We start from the raw sequence: 23,365 nt of genomic DNA on the forward strand, positions 1-23,365 counted from the left end.
ATAAATTTATAATGAAGTCAAAATCGTAATTAAGCTCTCCTCACTAAACTGAAACTCAAAACAACAGGGAGACAGTAACCTACTCCAGCCAATGAATGCTACATAAGATATCCAACTGAATCTGCCAAATGTTAACAATGCTTACTACCCATTACGCAACTGGCATTTAGGGTGGCAATGAGAGTCCACCATCTTGGTCTGTCCTTGGCCATCTTGCCTATTGTGCCCCAGGTGTGGTTCAAGGTCCTCACTTCTGCCTCTACAGTACGGCACCACGTTATTTGTGGTCTCCCACACTTTCTCCGCCCTTCAGGGGTCCAATGAGGAGCTGTCTAGATGACAGAGTTGGCCCCTCTTCTCAGCACCTGTTGGAACTTCTCCAACAGTTCCTCATGATGATTGTGACCATGTCCTCTTGATGACACTGAAGGAGTATGGCATGGTTGGAGATCTTTCTTGTCCAGAAAATAAGGAGGAGCTTCCAAAAGCTCATGGTGTGTAATAACGAAAGCTTGGCAACCTCGTTCTCTGTCATGCCCCATACAGAATGGGGACAGAAAACAGCTTTTACTAGGAAATGGTTATCACAGGAGAGCCCAACTTTAAATACATGGATGGAAATTACAATGGACACTTACAAAATGGAGAAGATAACAGCATCTGTTAATCATAAGCTGGAACAATTTGATTCATACTGGGAAAAATGGTTTAACTACATAGTGCCTCATAGGCCTGATTTTATTCTCACAAGTCAATGAATTTGTTGTAAAAAAAAGATTACTCCCTGCTTGTACATAGTTCTTTCCTTTTGCTTGTGTTTTCTTTCCACTCTTTTCTATGTGTATACCTCAGATAAATACTTTGTGGAGATTTCTGATATATATGATGTATACGTACAATGTCTGAAATACATCTTATGGAAATGTTTGTTTGATGAACTTAAATAAAAAAATAATTTACAAAAAATAATAATTAAAAAAAAAGAAAACAGCTTTGATACAGCTTCTCCTTAGTGTGGATGTTCTACTTGGTAGATCTGAGGACATTTCTAGCTTTGCTGAGTCTGCATTGGATGTCGTCCTTGGTCCCACCATCCTGCTGAATGATGCTGTCCAGGTAGGTGAATCTGCCGGTGCCATATGCCTCACTAGTTCCTTGAAGTAAAGAAAACTTTACAACAAAAGACTTTTGTTTTCACCCACTTCTTTATCGACACTTGTCTAATTAAAAGCAAAAGTGAACCGATGTTTAATAGATTCGAACCAAAATGGAATTTCTGTCTGTATTTTGTTGCTTGTAGCTGAGGTAGTCTGAAGAACAATTCTGGTAATTGTGCCAACGAAAACCTTAATCTTTCTCCTTGAGATGTCTTATGGATGGCTGCTCTCAGAGGGATGGTGGTGAGTTCGAGAAGACCTCAAACAGATAAATCCCCAAAATCTTTGTGAAAAAGGTTGCCATAGGAACAGAACATCAGTTCTTTATCACAAGCAATGCCGAAACAAAAATCAATTACCGCACACCAAGGATCACTTAATTACCAGGCAACAGAAAGCAACCCTTCAAACAAACTGAGCCTGGCACTTAATCCCAAGGTGCACAGTAACCTGGTATCTAAAGTGTAATTGATTCTCAGCCTATCTGTGCACAAGTGCCTGTGTGTACGCACACGTGTGTGTCCACGTGCAGGGCGCGTGTGTGTATGTGGTGTACTCATCAACTACAACACAGATTTTAATTTTTTGAAATGTTTTAGAAAGAGTAAATATCTTTCCACTTTTCTCTCAAGTACACTCGGTGGCCACATATTAGGGATACCTGTATATCTGCTCATTAATGCAAATATCTATTCAGCCAATCAGGTGGCAGCAACTCATTGCATAAAGGCATGCAGACATGGTCAAGAGGTTCAGGTGTTGTTCAGACCAAACATCAGAATGGGGATGAAATGTGATTTAACTGACTCTGACCGTAGAATGATTGTTGGTGCCAGACGGGGTGGTTTGAGTATCTCAGAAACTGCTGATCTCCTGGGATTTTCATGCACAACAGTCTCGCACAACAGTCTCCAGAGTTTACAGAGAATGGCGTGAAAAATGAAAGGACATCCAGTGAGCAGCAGTTATGTGGGCAAAAATGCCAGATGTCAGAGGAAAATGGCCAGACTGTTTCAAACTGACAGGAAGGTCTATATTGGTCTTGATCTATTATTTATTGATTTAATTATTAAGATACAGATTGGAATAGGCCCTTTTCGCTTCTTGAGCCATTCTGGGCAGCAATACCCCGACTTAATCTAAGCCTGATCAATGGGAGGCAATTTACAATTTCTAATTACCACACCAATCTTTGGACAGTGGGGGGAAACCAGAGCACCCAGAGGAAATCTACATGGTCACAGGGAGCAACAGTAAGAGATTGAACCCGGGTCGCCTGTACTGTAAAGCGTTGTGCTAACTACTATGGTACTGTGGCACTCCAACAAAATCTTTTGCGCTGCATCAATATATTAATATATATATATATATATTTGGATACAATGCAAAGATTTTGTTTTATATACCATCCAGACAGTATATTCAGTTTCAGATTCAGTTTATTGTCATTTGGAAACCACAAATGCAATGTAGTTAAAAAATGAGACAACGTTCCTCCAGAATGATATCACAAAAGCATATGACAAAACAGACTACACCAGAAAGTCCACATAACATTTGGCAATTCCCAATCCAGAGTCCGGGGAGGCTGCTGTGTATTAATATTGCGCTACCATCTTAGTGCTTTCCCCGGAAAGGAGCTCCAAATCCACCAGACAAAACAAGACCAAAAACTAAAGCTACAAGACCAGCACAAAACCACATAGTTACAACATATAATTAAAACAGTGCAAACAATAGCATAATTGATAAAAAAAAGTACTGTACTGTACATCAGGTTGGTATAAAGAAATCAGGTGCAGGATATAATGTTTCAGATGCAGAAAGGTGCAGTGCAGGTAGACAAAGTGTAAGATGACAACAAGGTAGATTAGAAGGGTAAGCATTCAAGAGATTTATATTCTAGCTTAGGAGAGTCTGATAAGAGCAGGATCGAAGCTGTCCTTGATTTTGGTACTTGGGTGCATCAGGCTTCTGCATCTTCTGCTTGACAGGAGAGGGGAGAAGGGAGCTCGAAGGGGGTGGAAGAGCATAAGGCCATAACCATAAGATACTGGAGCAGAATTAGGCCATTTGCCCCATTGAGTCTGGTCTGCCAATTCATCCTGGCTGGCCTATTTCCCTCTCAGCTTCAATCTGCTGTCTTCTACTCGTATCCCTTCATGGCCAGACTAATCAAGATCTCTGCCTTAAATATACCCAAAACTTGTGGCAATGAATTCCACAGATTCACCACTCTCTGGCTAAAGGCATTTCTCCTCCCCTCCATTCTAAATGGATGTCCCTCGATTTTGAGGCCTGGTCCTAGACTTCCCCACCATCAGAGGCATCCTCTCCAAATCTATTCTATCAAGGACATTCAACATTAGAAAGATTTCAATGTGAACTCCACCCCCCCCCACACCCCACCACCACCACAACATTCTTCTGAGCCCAGAGCCATCACACATTCCTCATATGACAAGCCTTTCAATCCCAGAATCATTTCATTTCCTGACGAAGGGTCTCGGCCCAAAACGTCAACAGTGCTTCTCCCTATAGATGCTGCCTGGCCTGCTGTGTTCCACCAGCATTTTGTGTGTGTTGTTGTTTGAATTTCCAGCAACTGCAGATTTCCTCGTGTTTGATCATTTCCTTGTACCTCCTTTGAATCCTCTCCAATGTCAGCACATCCTTTCTTAGATAATGCGCCTAATACTGTTCACAATACTCCAAGTGAAGCCTCACTAGTACCTTACAAAGCCTTAACTTTAAGGAAGAGGTCCTTCATTAGTTTAGCTGCTTCCTGAAGTGAAGGAGATGTTAGTTCGTGTGATAGTCTGTGTTGTCTCCATAACTCTTTGTAATTCCTTCTGATCTTGGGCAGAACAGATGCCACACCAAGCGGCGATGTATCTGAATGGGTTATCTTCTATCGTGCGTATTTAAGTCAAGTCACTTTTTATTGTCATTTCGACCATAACTGCTGGTACAGTACACAGTAAAAATGAGTCAATGTTTTTCAGGACCATGGTGCTACATGAAACAGTACAAAAAACTACACTGAGCTACGTAAAACGACACTAGACTACAGACCTACCCAGGACTGCATAAAGTGCACAAAACAGTGCAGGCATTACAATAAATAATAAACAAGACAATAGGCACAGTAGAGGGCAGTAAGTTGGTGTCAGTTCAGGCTCTGGGTTTTGAGGAGTCTGATAGCTTGGGGGAAGAAACTGTTACATAGTCTGGTCATGAGAGCCCAAATGCTTCGGTGCCAGGAGGGAGAAGAGTTTGTATGAGGGGTGCGTGGGGTCCTTCATAATGCTGTTTGCTTTGCAGATGAAGCGTAAAGTGTAAATATCTGTAATGGTGGGAGTAGAGACCCCGATGATCTTCTCAGCTGACCTCACTATCCACTGCAGGGTCTCGTGAGCTGAGATGGTGCAATTCCCGAACCAGGCAGTGATGCAGCTGCTCAGGATGCTCTCAATACAACCTCTGTAGAATGTGATGAGGATGGGGGGGGCAGGGGGAATGGACTTTCCTCAACCTTCGTAGAAAGTAGAGACACTGCTGGGCTTTCTTTGCTATGGAGCTGGTGTTGAGGGACCAGGTGAGATTCTCCGCCAGGTGAACACCAAGAAATTTGGTGCTCTTAACGATCTCTACCAAGGAGCCGTCAATATTCAGTGGAGAGTTGTCTCTCCGTACCCTCCTGAAGTCAACAACCATCTCTTTTGTTTTGTTCACATTCAGAGACAGGTTGTTGTCTCTGCACCAGTCCGTTAGCCGCTGCACCTCCTCTCTGTAAGCCGACTCGTCACTCTTGCTGATGAGACTCACCATGGTCGTGTCATCGGCGAACTTGATGCTGTGGTTCGAGCTGTGTGTTGCCACAAAGACGCAGATCAGCAGAGTGAACAGCAGTAGACTGAGCACACAGCACTGGGGGGGGCCCCCGTGCTCAGTGTGATGGTGTTGGAGATGCTGCTCCCAGTCAGGAAGTCTAGGATCCAGTTGCAGAGGGAGGTGTTCAGGCCCAGTAGGCTCAGCTCTCCAATCAGGTGCTGAGGAATGATTGTGTTGAATGCTGAACTGAAGTTTATGAACAGCATTCACAGTCTTTTATGTCCAGGTGGGTTAGGGCCAGGTGGAGGATGATGGCAATGGTAATATCTGTTACTTGTTACCAACATATATCCAGAAATCTCTTGCCCCATTTTTAATCGACTCAAGCACAACAGAGACCCATATCAGAATCAGGTTTATCATTACTCATTGTTGGCAATTGGTTTATGGTTTTACTAAGCAATTAAGCTTAGTAACATTCAGCTTTTATTTTGAAATGAGCAGTTCCCGATCCATATTAGGTCATTTCCTGTACAGTCAGGAAATAGTAAGTAGAGGTACTTTGACTGGCAGGAGGCCAGAGGTTCATATTTGGAGCTAAGGAAGTTTCTCCTGCTGTTTCCCTAGCAGAAACATTGCTTGTAAGTTGATATATTGGTCAAAAGTTAATCTAAAGGTATCAATAAGATTTTTTTTTCTGAAACAGAATGTTATTCTTGAACTTATTAGACACCAACCTAGATGCTAATAGTTTACACATACTATTTACCTGTAGTGTTTATTTGTCAGAATCAGTATTCACTACAGAAAAGGATTTTGGCGATTGTAGATATTCACTACGGAAAAGTATCTTAGTGATTGTAGGGATGACTTGCAGCAGACTGAAAAGCTTGAGCATATAGATATTAGGAAAGAGGATATGCCAAAGCTTTTGGATAGCATCCAGTTGGATAAGTCACCAGGACTGGATGAGATGTACCCCTGGCTGCTGTGGGAGGCGACAGAGGAGTTTGTTAAGACTCTGGCAAGGATCTTTACATCATCAAAGGGGATGGGAGAGGTTTCGGAGGATCAGAGGGTTGCGGATGTTGTTCCCTTATTCAAGAAAGGGAGTAGAGATAGCCCAGGAAATTACAGACCAGAAGTCTTACTTCAGTGGTTGGTAAGTTGATGGAGAAGATCCTGAGAGGTAGGATTTATGAACATTGGGAGAGGCACAATATGATTAGGAATAGTCAGCATGGCTTTGCCAAAGGCAGGTTGTGCCTTACAAGCCTGATTGAATTTTTTGAGGATGTGACTAAACACATTGATGAAGGTAGAGCAGTAGATGTAGTGTAGATAGATTTTAGGAAGGCATTTCATACAGGACCCCATGCAAGGCTTATTGAGAATGTAAGGAAGCATGGGATCCAAGGGGACATTGCTTTGTGGATCCAGAATTGGCCTGCCCACAGAAGGCAAACAGTGGTTGTAGACAGGTCATATTCTGCACGGAGGTCAGTGACCAGTGCTGTGCCTCAGGGATCTGTTCTGCAACTGCTTCTCTTCGTGATTTTCACAAATGACCTGGATGAGGAAGTGGAGTGATGGGTTAGTAAATTTGCTGATGACACAAAGGTTGGGGGTGTTGTGGATAGTGTGGAGGGCTGTCAGAGGTTACAGCGGTTACAAAACAAGCCTGAGGAGTGGCGGATGGACTTCAACCCAGATAAGCATGAGTGGTTCATTTTGGTAGGTCAAATATGATGGCAGTGTATAGTATTAATGGTAAGACTCTTGGCAGTGTGGAGGATCAGAGGGATCTTGGGGTCCGAGTCCATAGGACACTCAAAGCTGCTGCGCAGATTGACTCTGTGGTTAAGAAGGCATATAGTGCATTGGCCTTCATCAACCAACGGATTAAGTTCAAGGGCCGAGAGGTAATGTTACAGCTATATAGGACCCTGGTCAGACCCCACTTGGAGTACTGTGCTCAGTTCTGGTCACCTCACTACAGGAAGGATGTGGAAACCATAGAAAGGGTGCAGAGGAGATTTACAAGGATGTTGCCTGGATTGGGGAGCGTGCTTTATGAGATCAGTGAACTCGGCCTTTTCTCCTTAGAGTGACGGAGGATGAGAGGTGACCTGATGGAGGTGTATAAGATGATGAGAGGCATTGATCGTGTGGATAGTCAGAGGCTTTTTCCCAAGGCTAAAATGGCTAACACAACAGGGCAGTTTTAAGATGCTTGGAAGTAGGTACAGAGGAGATGTTAGGGTTAAGTTTTTTACAGTGAGAGTGGTGAGTGAGTGGAATGGACTGCTGGTGACGGTGGTGGAGGCAGATACAATCGGGTCTTTTTAGAGACTCCTGGATAGGTACATGGAGCTTAGAAAAATAAAGGGCTATGGGTAACCCTAGGTAATTTCTAAATTAAATAAGTGTTCAGCAAAATATTGTGGGCCGAAGGGCCTGTATTGTGCTGTAGGTTTTCAATGTTTCTATGTTATAATCTTTACTTATCGATGTATTTTTACTTGTGTGAATGGAACAGCGAGGAGATTGAACAGTTTGTTGTTGTTTTTCAGTTTCACTCCTCAATCACTATGTCGTGACATTGAGTCTGCAATAAAACTAAGGAGCAAGGAGACCAAACCCTACTCTCATATCATTTTTGAAAGGAGTTTGGGTGACTGTCTTGTTGATGTTACAACACCTCAGTGCATGCAGTACATTCAAATATGTCATGAAAAGTGTTCTGTTTTTTTTGCAGTGCGATACATGAAACAACTCTCGTTCTGCACAACAGTCTTAGGCATCCTAGCTTTATTTATCTGCCTAAGACTGTTGCACACAGAGCCACAAAGTTACAGAGAGATACAACATGGAAATAAACCCTTCGGCCCGATACCTTACCAACCAACAAGCACTCACTCACACAAACCCAACATTATTATTGACCAGCCTGTCTCCGCTTGGTTGGTCACCATTCTTGGCCAAGAAGAACTGCAGTCTACAGATCAATGAATTCAAATGAATCAAGGACAGTAGAAACACATAGACTAATGTTCTTTGTTCTTGCCATGAAGTCATTGTGGCATTTTGTGAAGCTGCTCTGCATCCTCCAATTTGTGAACTGAAGTTGCTTGGCTGGATCAAAGTTTTAGAGTAGACACAATGAAGCTCTAGGCAATCTGCTGATCAGAGATCATTTCCAAATAAGAAGTTATTTATGAGGTGCTTTTTGGTTAGATATAACGTGCAGGTTTGTGAGTGTTGTGGCCTTTGTTCTGAGCGATTTGAGTTGGTTACTGGTTTGGTAATTGATATAGAACAAAGAGCTATAAATTACCAGTTGTCACTTGCAGAGAAAGGACAAGAAATGGATGCTGGCCTGGACCAGAGCCAATAAGAAGGTGTTATAGGTCAGTCAGATGACCCATAACCAATGAAACTGAAATGCAACATTTGAGCTGATAAAGAATGAATATAACAGTAGAGGCTTTCAAAGGCACAATAGTGACAACTTCGAGGATTAGCTATCACAGATACAAATGTGAGCGATCTGTGGGAGTGGATCGGGACTACAAGGGATGCCAGGCCAGTGTAGACTCTTTTGCCCCTTTATTATCTTTTCTATTCTTTGACTATTCGAGAGAGTCAGGGAAACCCAGTGGATGTGAACACAGGTACTGAGTGTACGAATTCATGTACTTGTTAGTTTAGACAATATAGATACTTGTCAGTAATCAGAGATTCTCTCAGTATCTCTCTGATCATTATTACTAAGAAGTAATCCTCACAACACTGTTCTCCTCTCTTATTTCTACACTTACAATTTCTGTATCCCTTGCAAAACTTGTTCTCAAGTCTGGAACATTACGTGAAAAGATTGATAGCAGCATTACCAGTCCTGGCATAGTCACTTCACACTTCCTTTCAATGTAAAAAAAACCTGCTTGCCATTATTCTTTGCTTTGTGTTCCTTAGTTTTATATCTACACTGCTCTTTAATCTCGTGGGATTTAACTTTGCTCGTATTTTGAAAGTCCATGCCACACGCTCAGGAACAATTTCATTGCTCTCATGAGCTCCATTCAGTTATCTTCATGGCCTCATTATACAAGGAACAATTTGCCATTTATAAAACAGTGGCAAAGTCTTCAGAACATATTTATACAGCAAGGATGCCTAAGACTTTTGCACAGTACTGTAGCAATTTCGTGGATTGCACGGTACTGGGTGCCAAAAAAATTTAATTTCATGACATATGTCAGTGATGATGAACCTGATCTGGGTCTCTAATGTGGACTGAGAGTGGGAAGGGGGCAGGGAGAGGGGAATCATAGCTGTGGAAAAGGGGAAGGGAGAGGGGGAAGGAGTGGGAAGCACCAGAGAGACATTCTGTAATGATCAATGAAACAATTGTCTGGAACAAAATGATCTTGCCTGGCATCTCAGGGCTGGGTGTGTCTGAACTTGCCTCCTGCCACCTGACCTTGGCACTCTATTTTTGCCACCTGTCCCACACCCCTCCTGTAGCACACCAACCTCACCGTTCTCAACGATCTTTGCTCCTGCCCGATTGACAAGCTTGCTCTTTCCTCCTCAGTGCCAAATGCGTTACTGTACTTGTCAGGAGATAAGGAACCTTTTAAGTATCCAAAGGAGATACTAGTTCAGAGACTTCAGCACATTGGGCAACGCAGTGAGGCAACTATTACATCGACTGTCTCACAACTCCAGCTAGATCCTGACCTCAGCTGCTGCCTGTGTGGCACGCCCAATATGCTGGAGGAACTCAGCAGGCTAGGCAGCATCTATGGAGAAGAGGAAGCAGTTGGCATTTCGGGCCAAGACCCTTTATCAGGTCCTGATGAAGGGTCTCGGCCCAAAACGTCGATTGATTCCCAACTTCAGTAGGTTTTCTCGTATTTTTGCTGTCCGTGTGGAGTTTGTGTGAGTTTCCCCGAGATACTCTGATTTCCTCCCACATCTCAAAAGATAGAAATGGGTCAGTAGGTTAACTGGTCACTGTAAATTGCCTCTAATCTGTAGGGGAGTTGTGGAATTGGGGAACTGAGGCAAACGTAGTTAGAATACAGTAGGATGTGTTATGGGTCGCTGTGAACTTAGTGGGCTGAGGGCTTTTCTCCAATCTGTATCTCTCAATGACTACCATCAGCAAGAACAAGTGGAATATATTTATCTGCACTCTACTCACTAACCCTTCATAGATAATCTGTCTTTCAACCCAACAATGGACTCTCAGTCTCATTTTCCATTGACTATAACACCCACTAAGAAGTCTGGGCCTGTGGAATGTGAGAATGTTCAGATATGAGGTGTAGAGATGTTTCCAGGACCATCACCTTGCCAAGACCACGCAGACATGAAGGAAAAGCTATCTCTGTGACGAGAAGCATATGCAAGGATGGAAGGGGCCAGGTGCTGGGGTATCCAAGACTAGAATCGAAACGCGATTTTGAGCCGGAGACAAGAGCAGGGCTCTTGACTCGATGCTAGACGAGAACCTGGCGAGACTAGACGAGAATCCTAAACACAATCTCAGACCGAACCAAAGGTGAGCTGACAATTGAGCCCCAAACCCGGTTTCAGGTGCTCTTTAAATATCCCAATCCTGGCACCAAAACATGGCCGCCAAGTTGCAGAGCAGGCTAGATCTTTAAAGGGACTGCACCAGCTATCCGTACTCCAGAGAATCGGAACGTCTACACCCCGGAGACGGGAGCAATCAGTGTTATGAACTTTCAGCTGCTGGTGCTGACCATTGGGTTACTGATGGCAAAGCGCAAGATCAGATTAGAAGGTAGTTCGGTTTGTGGTCACTCTAGACTTCATTGTATTAAATTTGATAGCATGTTTTGTTATTTATAACATTTAGTGTGGTAAAGGTCTATATTTTTGCCAATCACCATCAATCCTTCCACTGCAAGACTGAGAGGTATGTTTTAAACTAAAAAACAGTTGCTGATGACGAATTCAAAGTATGTATAAATTATACAACCTTGTGATTCATCAACACCAGCTCCATAGCAAAGAAAGCCCGGCAGCGTCTCTACTTTCTGTGAAGGCTGAGGGAAGTCCATCTCCCACCCCCCATCCTCATCACATTCTACAGGGGATGTATTGCGAGCATCCTGAGCAGCTGCATCACTGCCCAGTTCGGAAATTGCACCGTCTCGGATCGCAAGACCCTGCAGCGGATAGTGAGGTCAGCTGAGAAGATCATCGGGGTCTCTCTTCCCGCCATCACGGACTTTTACACTACACGCTGCATCCGCAGAGCAAACAGCATTATGAAGGACCCCACGCACCCCTCATACAATCTCTTCTCCCTCCTGCCATCTGGGAAAAGGCTCCGAAGCATTCGGGCTCGCACGACCAGACCGTGTAACAGTTTCTTCCCCCAAGCTATCAGACTCCTCAATACCCAGAGCCTGGACTGACACCAACTTACTGTCCTCTACTGTGCCTATTGTCTTGTTTGTTATTTATTGTAATGCCTGCACTGTTTTGTGCACTTTATGCACAACACTTTATGTGTTGTTTTTACATAGTTCAGTCTAGTTTTTGTATTGTTTCATGGTCCTGAAAAACTGCGTACTGTACCAGCAGTTATGGTCGAAATGACAATAAAAAGTGACTTGACTTGACCTGACTCCTTATGGGCAGCACCAAACGAAAAATGCAAAAGAGCAGAATTTAAAGAAAGAAGACCAATACCCAATGTGCAGAGAGAGAGAAATCTCAACGCTGTGGAGAGCAGAGTAACCCTCGTGGAAGAGCAAGCAGAATTGGCCTGACACTTGCCTCCAGCCCAGAAACCCTACCTTTTCAGTCCATCTGGCCTGGTGTTTAAATTGGCCAAACACCAGATCGTCCCCCGCACCAGGACCTGGGCACAGTTGCAGTGATCTGCTCTGGGCCTGGGCCCTGGGTTCCAGCCTATACTCGCCCACTCCAAATCGGCCCAGAGCTTAGATGGATCCAACCTGGCACCCAGTTTAGACGGACAGGCTCTGCGCTCGGTCCAATGCTGTCACTGCTTCAACTCCATGTCAAACCTGCCTCGACCACTTCTCCACAGATGTGCCTCGACTTCACTCCGACTCAGTCTCGACCCTCGGATCAGCCTCGCCTTCTTCGCCCCTTCGTTGTTTGCAGTGATTGTTTACCACAATTTTCCACAGAAAAAGTGTTAGTAGTCGATGCACCATCAATAACTCTCAGAGATGGGAGGTGAACGATAGGCTTTTATTAGCAGCAAAAGGGAGACTGAGGGAGGAGCAGTGCCTCCAATCGCCTTTATACAGGGGTCTGTGGGAGGAGCCACAGGAGCAGTCAGCAGAGGGGTGTGTCCAGACAGGGGTATGTAGTTTACCACAGTAGTACAGGACTTAGTCGTATTTCTTGCTTTGAAAACCACCAGTAAGCTGTCGCCCATCTTCAGTCCCACCACCATAATCCGGAAGGTAATTTTAGTGTTATCATTGGTACGACTGATAAAACTGAGATTATAACCACGTGTCAGTGGATGCACTCCCTAACCCGCCCCACCCACAGCGGCATCAATGTCTGTGGCCGTTTGATTCTGAAAGAGCCTGGCTATCATTTGCCTGATGAATAAGCCAAAACTTCCACCACTCTCCACTCCCACATGGCAACAGCTTTTAGCATCAATCTGACTACAAGAGTCTTTTTTTAAAAATTTGATCACAGGAAGTGGATATTATTGACAATCCCTTCAGCTAAGGCCCATCCTGAGGCAAGGAGGCGTTTAAGGGTCAAGCCGACTGGCAGATTTAAAGTCACCCGTAAGGAAGACCAAGTAATGTGAGCAGATCAATGTTAATTAAAAAGGCAGGTTTCCACAACAACACAGTGTGCTTGTGCTTGCCATGAATGGAAATAGATTCTTTAAATGACTGCAGGCTGATAATCTTCAGTTAGTTGAACATACGTTCCTCAGGGTATGCAGATCTAAAACTGCCAATGCATATGGAGCGCAGTATCACCCCCTCGAGAGGAGGTGGGGAACATTAAGGCAAGGAATGCCGGCCAAAAACATTCGCTGATGTTTATGAAGATGGAATATTTATCTCTGTTGTTGACAGTGTGGAAATCCAAGACAAACATCTGTGATTAAAGGAATGGGATTTCTTAAACGTTAGAGTTTATGCCATTTCCGAATGGTTGGCACAATGCTTTACAGTCCTGGTGAACTGGGTTCACTTCCTGCTGCCGCCTGGAAGGAGTTTGTACAATCTCTTCCCGTGGCTCCATGAGTTTTTTTCAGGTGCTCCAGTTACCCCCACAGTCCAAAAATGTACTGACTGGTAGGTTAATTGGTCATTGTAAATTGTCCCATGATTAGGCTAGAATTAGATCGGGGGATTGCTGAGCATATTCTATGCTGTATCAAAAAAAATAATAATGCAAAAAAAGGTTTTGCAAGTATTGCTCTGTGTCTAACCTCCACTGAAGGTCAAACGTCTATCTAGTTGACCAACAAGTACAATACTAAACTTTAAAATATACTTAGTGACCATATTATTAGGTACACCTGTAACTATTGAGAAGGCCGGGAACTGGGGTTGAGGAGGAGAGAAAAGGCGGCTCTTGATTGAATGGCGGAGCAGACTCAACAGGCCAGATGGCCTAAATCTGCTCCTATATCATATGGTCTTATGGTTTATTACAACTATCTAATCGGCCAATCATGTGGCAGCAACTCGATGCATGAAAGCATGCAGACATGGCCATGTGGTTCAGTTGTTCTTCAAACCAATTATCAGCATGGGGAAGAAAAGCGACATTGACTGTGGAATGATTGTTGGTTGCAGAGGGGTTGGCTTGAAACTGCTGGTCTCCTGGGATTTCCATATACAACAATCTCTGGAGTTTGCAGAGACTGCATACTACATACGACCTGGAGATCTGTCTCCTTACAGGCAGCCACAAAACAAAGAAACCCAGTAGAACCCATTGAGAAAAGGCCGTCAATCTCCAATGTGCAGGGAAAAAAACATATCATACAAACAATAAAATAAGCAAATTACATTCAGAACTGAAGTTTACTGAAGTCCACAGCAGTGAAGCCAGTCACTGACAATCCAGGAGCCTATATTTGCAGGCCGCAGCCTCAGTTCAGCGCAAGGATGAGTAAACCTCGCGAGCAGTGAGCTGAACACTGGCCTGACCCTGGCCTCTGGCCCCCCCACCTCAACAGCAGCTGGGTTCCTCTAGAAGATCGCTTTCTTGCTCAAGATTCCAACATCTGTAGCCACCTGCGCCTTTAGAGAGAAGGTGATTTTAATCTGTACAGCACCTCCATTGCTGAATATACAGACCAATTGTTCCTGACTACAGAGCAGACGTAGAAACATAGAAAACCTACAGCACAATACAGGACCTTCGGCCCACAAAGCTGTGCCAAACTTGTCCCTACCTTAGAAATTACTAGGCTTACCTATAGCCCTCTATTTTACTAAGCTCCATGTACCTATCTAAAAGTATCTTAAAAGACCCTATCGTATCTGCCTCCACCACTGTCACCAGCAGCCCATTCCATGCACTCACCACTCTCTGATTAAAAAAAGCTTACCCCTGACATCTCCTCTGTACCTACTCCCCAGCACCTTAAACCTGTGTCCTCTTGTGGCAACCATTTCAGCCCTGGGAAAAAGCCTCTGACTATTGACACAATCAATGCCTCTCTGGGCTGGCAAGTTACTCTGGGCTTCAAATAACTTTGTTGCTGAATAACAAATATTCAGCAAACCAAGATTTCCAACAGACATTCACTATGGAAAGGGATTGATAATGGTTCAAGAATGCAATTCAGCAAAACAAGAATAAGGGAACAGAGTCCATGAAAAGATTACGGATCTGACTATCAGTTTGATGATGTAATTATGCTAAATAATTGTAATACAGGCTAAGATAAGTTCCTAAACCAAATTTAGAGTTCTAAGATATTAGTTAATAAAATTCTAAATTAATATTTCACAAACTGATATAAACACAGGAGATTCTGCAGATGATAGAAATCCAAAGCAACACACACTTCCTTTCTGGACCTCTCTTCCTTTCTGGACCTAATGAAAGGTCTCAGCCTGAAACTGTTTATTCCCCCCCAAAGACGTCCTGATGAGATGCTCTAGCAATTTCAAAGTAAATTTTATTATCAAAGTACGTGTATGTCACTACATGCAGTCCCAAGATTCATTTGCCTGCGGGCATCCTCAGCAAATCCATAGAATAGTAACTATAACAGGATCAGTGAAAGATCAACCAGAGTGCAGAAGACAACAAACTGTGCCAATGCAAATAGAAATAAATAACGAGAACATGAGATAATGGGATAAAGAATCATTAAAGTGAGATGGTTGTGTGTGGGAACACCTCAACGGATGGACAAGAGAGTGTTGTCCAAGAGCATGATGGTTGAGGGGTAGTAACTGTAGTTATCTGGTGTAGTTACTGTAGCGGTAACGGTAACAGTAACGGTAGTTACTGTAGTAACAGTAATTATCTGGTGGTGCAAGTCCTGAGGCTCTTGTACCTTCTACCTGATGGCAACAGTGAGAAATGAGTATGGCCTGGGTGGTGAGTATCTCTGATGAGGAACGTTGCTTTCCTGCAATGGTGTTTCATGTAGGTAGGCTCAATAGTGTGTGTTGTTAATATTTTAAGGTCAATCAGATTTCTTTACATAATTCTCTGAATGAAGTGAAATGGGAAGATGTCAAACAGAAATATCAGGTTTCTTGGCAGGCGGAGGAGAACTGAGTTAAACAAAACATTGCTAGATCAGTTTTAACACACATAATAAATTTCTGAATTTGCAAAATTATGTTTAAAAACATTAATAAATTAAAGAGGAGGATAAGTAGGTATGTGGGGGAGGAGGTGTTGAGAGAATGAGATATTTGGAGGCTCCTGCACACACCTTTTGGGCCAAATTATGTTTAATTACATTAGGTCTTAGGCTCACATATATATAGCTAGAGTGCCTAAGACCTTTGCACAATACTTTAGTGATTTTATGTACTGTTGCCACAAAAAAAAACTCATGACTTATATGAGTGATGACAAACCTGATTCTGATATGGGTCCTTATTGTGGACAGAGAGTGGGATGTGGGGTAGGGAGAAGGGAATCATGGCTGGGAAAACGGGAAGGGAGAGGGGAGGGAGTGGGAAGCACCAGAGAGACATTCTGTAATGATCAATAAACCAATTGTTTGGAATCAAATGACCTTCCACGGTGTCTCAGGACAGGGTGGTGTCTGCACCACTTGACTCTGTCACTCCCTCTCTGCCACCTGTCCCACACCCTCCCACGGTACTCCACCTCGCCATTCCCAACATCCTTAACTCCCGCAAGATTTACAAACTCATTCTCTGTTCCACGTTAGCAAATACAGTGCTGTGCAAAAGTCTTAGGCACCCTAGCTACATGTATGTGCTTAAGATTTTTGCCCAGTACTGTATAGAATATCAGGCAACACACACAAAATGCTGGTAGAACATAGCAAGCCAGACAGCAACCATAGGAAGAAGTACAGTTGACGATTCGGGCCGAGACCCTTCGTCAGAACCGGAAACGTCGACAGTGCTTCTCCCTACAGATGCTGCCTAGCCTGCTGTGTTCCACCAGCATTTTGTGTGTGTTGCTTGAATTTCCAGCATCTGCAGATTTCCTCGTGTTTGTGACTGCATATAATATCATTGTTTAACAGCATCTCTCCTATAACAACACTGATCTATGCCAATATCATGTCCAGCTAACTGTATGGCTTAGAGATATTGAATTGGGTCGGCTCATTGGTACCAGACTTGCCCGGGAAGGCGCTTAGTTGTGCATCAACCAAGCTTTTAGCATAATATCGAGGTTGAAAATTTAGTCATGCTCTACGGCTGAAGATACTGTTTTCCATCTGACGTCTGGAACCATACACAGGCAAGTATAAAACATCCCAATTTTTCAAACAGAGATATAAACTAATGCAAAGTGCCTCATGCAAGGAAGAGCATAATGCCCTGGCCAATGTTTGTTCCTCTGTCTGTTCCACAGGTCGATCCTCTAGTGTGCAAAGTGGTGGCCTTTAATTTCCTGAAACAGAAGTCTCCGCACTTCAAATACTAATTGAAGCAGAGATATCTTGTTCTCTTAGGAGACTTCGCTATTTAATAATGTCAGTGCGTAATGAACAGTAAAGGTTATGAAATCACTCTAGTTTTTCTTCGATGCACGACAAAGTGATGGAAAATGCCATTGGCACATACCAGTGCAAACTAACAGTTATTTGGTCTTGGAGGCCAAGTTTGCTTTGGACCAAAGGACCAAGTTCTACCCAATGCGTTCTAAAGGGAACTCGGAAATAAACCGAATTTAATTGGCACTAGGGGAAAACAATCTAATGGTTGCCATTCCATCTCCCAGTAAGAAAAAAGATTTTTGCATAGTAGGGGAATTAGGGGTTATAGGGAAAAAGCAGGACGGTGGAGATGAGTCCATGGCCAGATCAGCCATGGTCTTATTGAACGGCGGAGCAGGCTCGACGTGTTCTCTTATTTCTTATGTTCTTTGGGTGAGGCCACCCTCAAGGTGGAGGAGCAACCCCTTATATTCCATCTGGGTAGCCTCCATCCTAATGCCATGAATATCGCTTTCTCCTGCTAGTTAAAAAAATTCTCCTTTTCTCTAACATTTTACCTCTTCTCACCTACTTATCACCTTCCCCTTGGCTTCCCCCCTCCTCCCCTGTCCCCTGGGGTCCACTCTCCTCTCCTATCAAATTCCTTCTTCTCCAGACCTTGACCTTTCCCACCCACCTGGCTTCACTGAACACCTTTCAGCCAGCCTCCTCCCCTGTCCCCTGGGGTCCACTCTCCTCTCCTATCAAATTCCTTCCTCTCCAGACCTTGACCATTCCCATCCACCTGGCTTCACCTATCACCTTTCAGCCAGCCTCCTTCCCCTCACCCCATCTTTTTATTTGGGCATCTGGCCCCACCCTCAACTTTCCTTCTCAGTCCTGAAGAAGGGTCTCAGCCTGAAACGTTGACTGTTTATTCATTTCCAGCGATGCTGCCTGACCTGCTGAGTTCCTCCAGCATTTTGTGTGCGTTGCTTTGGATTTCCAGCATCTTGCAGTCTTTCTCATGTTTGTGATACTTCGAGGTCAAAATTCCCTGCCCTAGAAGACCAGTGCAGGTGTTCTTCAGGGCAGTGTCTTAGGCATAACCACTTATACTGTAAGGTCAGAACTTGCCAATAATTACACAATGCTCAATTCTGAATCCCAAATTTATATCATGAATAAACCAAGCAATGGCCATCCCAACATAAGAATACCAGGCTATCAATCCTTGGCAATAACTTTGAGAACTGATTATCAACAATAGTTATTTGTATTGACTAGAGACTGACTGAAACACCCAAATAACACCATAGATATTACGGTCTATGGTAACTTACGGTAGGTGACTTGCCTGTTGAAACCCCAATCGTTGCTACTGTGAGGAGCTAATGATGGCACGAGAGGACAGTTTAATTTCTTCTCTTTAATGCCTTTTCTTTCCCTTTCAAGGTGGCTGAGGCCTTGTCGGAGTCCGTGATCTACACTTAACCGCGCTTAAACTGCGGTTCTTCACGGTGGTGGTTCTTGCCCTCGCAGTTGGCATGTTTGTTATCTCCAGGAGTGGCCAGGAAGTTGTGTGCCTTCGGGGTGTAGCCCCGCGGGTGACCCGATTCCTCGCCAGTGTCCCCGACTGAAGTGCCGCGGGAGATTGAAACATTGAGGGAGCAGCGTACGCTCTTGTCGAAATAAGCAATGCTGCAGATTGTAGCATCAAAGTAGCGAGCCATTGACTCCACCTCCCACTGTGGCAGGAGTGATACTTCACCCCCCCTTGTTAGTGTATGGGGGAGGGGGAGAGGGAGAGGGAGGAAGGGGGAGAGGGAGAGGGAGAGAGAGGGGAGAGGGAGAGAGAGGGGAGAGGGAGAGAGAGGGGAGAGGGAGAGAGAGGGAGAGGGAGGGAGAGGGGAGAGGGAGGGAGGGAGGGAGAGGGAGGGAGAGGGAGGGAGAGGGAGGGAGAGGGAGGGAGAGGGAGGGAGAGGGAGGGAGAGGGAGGGAGAGGGAGGGGAGAGGGAGGGAGGAGAGGGGAGAGGGAGGGGGAGAGGGAGGGGGAGAGGGAGAGGGAGGGGAGAGGGAGGGGAGAGGGAGGGGAGAGGGAGGGGAGAGGGAGGGGAGAGGGAGGGGAGAGGGAGAGGAGAGGGAGAGGAGAGGGAGAGGGAGGGAGAGGGAGGGAGAGGGAGGGAGAGGGAGGGAGAGGGAGGGAGAGGGAGGGGAGGGGGAGAGGGAGAGGGAGACGGAGGGGGAGGGAGAGGGAGATGGAGGGGGAGAGGGAGGGGAGAGAGGGAGGGGGGAGAGGGAGAGGAAGGGGGAGAGGGAGACAGAGGGGGAGAGGGAGAGAGGGGGAGAGGGAGAGGGAGATGGAGGGGGAGAGGGAGACGGAGGGGGAGGGAGAGGGAGATGGAGGGGGGAGAGGGAGGGGAGAGAGGGAGGGGGGAGAGGGGGAGGGAGAGAGGGAGGGGGAGAGGGAGAGAGGGGGAGAGGGAGGGGGGAGAGGGGGAGAGGGAGAGGGAGATGGAGGGGGAGAGGGAGAGGGAGACTGGGCGACGTCAAAGTGTTGGGAAGGTTTTTTTTGATGGACTCTAGATCTCTGGGGACTGCTGTTGCTTGCATGGTGGGTTATGGGTTTCAATGCTTTTGCTGAAGCCAGTGAGGAGAGGAGGAGGTTGCTGTTTCTGCTGCTACTTGTGAGTGAGCGAGGGGGAGGGCTTTGGAGCTCTAACTTTCTCTGTCATTCATTCTTTGGGGTTCTTCTTCTGTTTCATGGATGTCTGCGAAGAGTAGGAATGTATACTGTATACATCCTCTTATGTTAAATCCAACCATTGAACGACTGAACTGTTAACTCATTGTACTGGTTGTAAGGTGCACATGTAGATTGTGAAGGAAGGCTCTCCCTTGTCTGACCATGAATTTGCACCTTGGAAAGTTTCCAAGCCTGGGCAAGGGTTTTTCTTGTGGAAGACTGGCAGTTGCCCAAGCTGCAAGTCTCCCCTCTCCATGCCACCCATTAGGCATTAGGACCCATATAGCTTGGCACCGGTGTTGTCGCAGAGCAACGTGTGTGCACACACACAGCCTCAGCCAAGTGACCTTCAGATAACTAGACGAACGCCTTAACCAGTTGGCCACATGCCACCCTGGGTCAGTACTGCCCCATCAACAGAATCCAGGACAGAGAGGTCTTTTTCAATGGCATTGCAACATGAATATTTCTCATGTTGTGATATAGAAGGCCATTCAGCCCATCTCATATATACCATCTCAGCCCATACACCCTATTAATACCCAAAGACAAGAGGCTGCGGATGCCGGAAATCTGGAGCAGCACACAAAAACCCTGGAGGAACTCAGCGGGTCGGGCGGTATCTCTGGAGGGAAATGGACAGTTGGTATTTCAGGTCAAGAGTTTTCATCAGGAGTGGAAACAAGTAGGGGAGATAGCCAGTATAAAAAGGCAGAGGGACGCAGTGGAGCAAGAGCTAGGAGGTGAGAGAGGGTGTTTGGGCAGGTGAGGGGGAAGAGTGGGAAATAATGCCAAAAAGCTGTGAGATGGTACTTTAAGTGGAATTGAGAAAAAGCTGAATCTGATAGGGGAGAATAGTGGACCACAGCTAAACATCTATAAACACACTTCTAGTTCACTTTTCTTTTACATGCTACACAATGGAATAATAAATGACCCTCTAAGCCCTGTGTGTCACAGTGTGCTCAGGCAATGACCGCACCCTGGTGCGGAGGAACAACAGACTCCCATTTGGAGACAGAAACAAGAGTTTATTGATAGGAATTGCAACATACCATCAGTGGCTTGCCAAAGTGACATCACGAGACAAATCATTCTCAAAAAACAAGGACCCCGAGGTAAGTGCTAACCGGGAGTCCACTTTAAATAATCACCGTACGAGGAAAGCCTGTGCCGGTCAAAATAAACCCGACAAGATTAAACAGAAAACACAATGAATTAACGAAACGGGATAAGGCAACTTCAGGCCCACAGGGCTCGTGATTCAGTGAGCTTCAATGTAGCAGGAAATATGCAAGCTTTCGAGACCATGGTGCCAGCTACGAACCTACCCACTTTCCTGACCACAAGCCTGACCAAACGCCCACCTACAGTCCGATCCACACCATGCATGTACTCCAGACACTGGTTCTCATTCCGAACTATGCTGGACGTTCAAGAGCAATCGGGTGGTGGTTTTCTAATTGTTGTATTGTTTGCTTACATTTCTCACTCCCTGTTTATTCCTCCTATATTTAAGCAACGGAATTAGTTTATTGGAAACTTTATATTACATCTGTTGAGAAAAAAGTGGGAGCTAATATATTTTTATAGCTTTGGGAAATTTACAGCCTTGAGATATATTATTTGATTACATTTTACACAAAGCTTTTAATTAAATCGATAGTACAATAAACATTTCAGTCGATCTGCCGCGAAAGCCGCCTCACATTAATCCCTTTCACATCATAAAGCTCGCTCTCTCATCTTGTTCCATTGTAAATATTTATCCAGTTTCGATATTATTGCAAGCCTGGATTGTTCACTGTGATAGACTGTTCCACACTCCAACTGCACCAAGAAAATTCCCTTTACACCTCTTTACCAGAGTTTCACATTTTACTTTGCAGATCCTTCACTGCTGAATTCTCGAGCTGATAAATAATGTTCTATTTCCTCTGTTGTTCAGAGTAAGCTGGTGATTCAAAGTGGTTGCAGGTCATCATATACCACCCTGAGATTCAATCTTTTGCAGGCATTCACAGGAGAACTAAGAAATACAATAGAGTCAATGAAAGACTACTCAACAACAGTGACAATCAATGTGCAAAAGACAAACTGCAAGTACAAAAAAACAAACTAATAAATAAATAACAGATAACTAGATAAATAGATAGATCAATCGATGACCCCGAGTTGTGGAAGTCCCAATTTACAGAAATCCAATGTTACACAAATTCTCCCAGACTCTGCTTCTTGGAATCTCTTCACCAGCAAACAATACAGAGGTTACCCGTAGGAGGAGCCAGTGCTTTTTTTCAAATTCTGCTTCAGGAAAGGTGAAACATTCAGAACTCCAAGCCACTTCTCATGAGCAATTTTATTTGTTTACCTGACAGGAGTGTTCCTGGTAATTAGTGAGCCACTCTGTCAGGGCAAACATTTAACCATATAACAATTACAGCACAGAAACAGGCCATCTCGGCCCTTCTAGTCCTTGCCAAGCACTTACTGTCACCTTGTCCCACCGACCTGCACTCCCCATAACCTTCCATTCCTTTCCTATCCATATACCTATCCAATTTTTTTTTAAATGACAATCGAACCTGCCTCTACCACTTGAACTGGAAGCTCGTTCCACACAGCTACCACTCTCTGAGTAAAGGTTCCCCCTTCGTGTTACCCTTAAACTTCTGCCCCTTAACTCTCAACTCATGTCCTCTTGTTTGAATCTCCCCTACTCTCAATGGAAAAAGCCTATCCACATCAACTCTATCTATCCCCCTCATAATTTTAAATACCTCTATCAAGTCCCCCCTCAACCTTCTACGCTCCAAAGAATAAAGACCTAACTTGTTTAACCTTTCTCTGTAACTTAGGTGCTGAAACCCAGGTAATATTCTTATAAATCTCCTCTGTACTCTCTCTCTTTTGTTGACATCTTTCCTATAATTCAGTGACCACAACTGTACACAATCTGCTTGACAGATCACAAAGGATGCTGGAAGAACTCAAGCAGCACTCATGACCCATGACTCATGAGGTCAAGCAGCACTTTTGGAGGGAGAGGGACAACTGATAGTTTAGATCTGGCAGAAAGCATCCTATCTGGATGTATCATGGGCTTGATTAACAACTGCTCTGCCCAAGACCGCAAGAAAGCTCAGAGTTCTGGAAACAGCACAGCACATCCCTCCAAGGACTCTCGTCTACTCTTCTCGCTGCCAACATAACCAAAGACCTCACCCAACCTGGACAGCCTCTATTCTCCTTCCTCCCATTGGGCAGAGGGTACAAAAGTCTAAAAGTACACGCACCATGCTATCAGACAACTTCTGTCCCATTGTTTTAAGAGTGGGAAACAGTACAATAAGATGGACCCTTGACCTCACACCTCATAATCTACTTTGTCACGGCCTTGCACCTTATTGTCTGCCTCACTGCACTTTCTCTGTAAGACGCTATTCTGCTTTCTATTGTTGTTTCTCCTTGCACTAT

General features: G+C 44.7%; 1 protein-coding gene across 1 annotated transcript in view; it reads right to left on the reverse strand.

The window, feature by feature from the left end:
- LOC132381432 (sodium/calcium exchanger 3-like) overlaps window positions 1–23,365 on the reverse strand; it is a 587,903-nt gene that overhangs the window by 116,368 nt on the left and 448,170 nt on the right. The gene's annotated exons all lie outside the window — the stretch shown is intronic.

Source organism: Hypanus sabinus, chromosome 26 (genome assembly GCF_030144855.1).
Source record: "Hypanus sabinus isolate sHypSab1 chromosome 26, sHypSab1.hap1, whole genome shotgun sequence".
Classification (NCBI taxonomy): Eukaryota; Metazoa; Chordata; class Chondrichthyes; order Myliobatiformes; family Dasyatidae; genus Hypanus; species Hypanus sabinus.